Below are 1,412 nucleotides of genomic sequence, written 5' to 3'. Positions count from 1 at the left end.
AGAGAGAGAGAGAGAGAGAGAGAGAGATTGAGATGGAGAGAAGGAGAAAGGGAGAGAGAGAACAACTAAAAAGGAAGCCAGTGTATTTTAATATTTAATCTCAGAAGTGACCTACCATCACTCTGCCATATTCAATGGGTCACACAGACCAATCTTGGTACAATGTAATATGAATACTAAGGTGTGAATATCAAGAAGTGATAGGCTATAACAATCTCTGATACCTGAACTGCCATTCTAATATCTAGTCTAAAACCAAGGTTTTTTCATTCTTCACCAGTAGATAGTATTTGAAAGGAGACAGCTTCCTCCCAAGAGCTTTGAATGAAGAAAACAACGGCATGACATGCACGGCTTCCACTTCAGGCCTGTGGAACAAATTCTAGAGAACTGGAGCAGCAGACTGTCATTCTTTAAACTGCTTGCGTTTGTTAAGTATTTTTCTAGCCATTTAATTTTATTTTTTCTAGTTAAAATTCTGAATTTTTAAGAAACACATTTGTTATTTTTTAACTATGTTGTTTAGGAGTTCTATATAATCAGTCTTACTTTCTGCATTCTTATTTGCTCCTAAGTATAAGTCCAGTACTGGATATAGTTTGTTCATGATTTGGATTTGGATAAAACATAAGACTTGACATCCAGAGAGGAGTATTTTGCCTAAGAAATTGTCATTGGGCAGCTCTCTATCATAGATATTGAATTTATGATGTAAAAGCCTACTGACCACTATGAACAAATTTGAGAGATACTTTTTATCTTAGTAAATTGGTGTCTATGTCAGGGTCATCAGATAATCTCTAATATCACTCGGGTTACATTTGGTTCACCATTTGACACTCTCAGAATAAGAAATAATTATACAGCTTGTTTCCAGAAGAAGAAAAACTGGACCTCTATCGAAATCTGAAACCTTAACTAGTCAAGGGAAATTATGGTGGGGAAATCTTAACATTCAGAGATTGAACGAGGAGTTAGATAATGTCAGAAATCCATAGAACATCTTCTCTGTTAAAAAAAACAAACAAAAGAGACCCTAGACATAACTGGACTGCAAAGGTATTATATGTACCACTTTAAAAAAAGAATATTGCATTTATATTCCTATAGATATTTCTGAGAATTTTAATATTACTAAGAATGTCCAAGAAACAAATAATGAAAATTATGAGATGAGATAATTTGGCTCATTTCTAGTCTGTAGTCTTTACTGGGTGCAATCTATTCTTTTGAATTAATTAAACCACTCTTGGCTTTTGGCATAGATATGGACTATAAAATATAATCATAGTATTCATAGTATTTGACTGTGTTACAGTATTCAGATATGTAACCTCTATAATATTAAATGCCTTTTATAGGCACTGTTCCATCAAATGATAACCCAACAAAAAGAACAAGAAAACTTAATT

The sequence above is a fragment of the Pteropus alecto genome, unplaced genomic scaffold (genome assembly GCF_000325575.1).
Source record: "Pteropus alecto unplaced genomic scaffold, ASM32557v1 scaffold7, whole genome shotgun sequence".
NCBI lineage: Eukaryota > Metazoa > Chordata > Mammalia > Chiroptera > Pteropodidae > Pteropus > Pteropus alecto.
The sequence above is the reverse complement of the archived record's forward strand: the minus strand, read 5'-3'. Positions refer to the sequence as shown.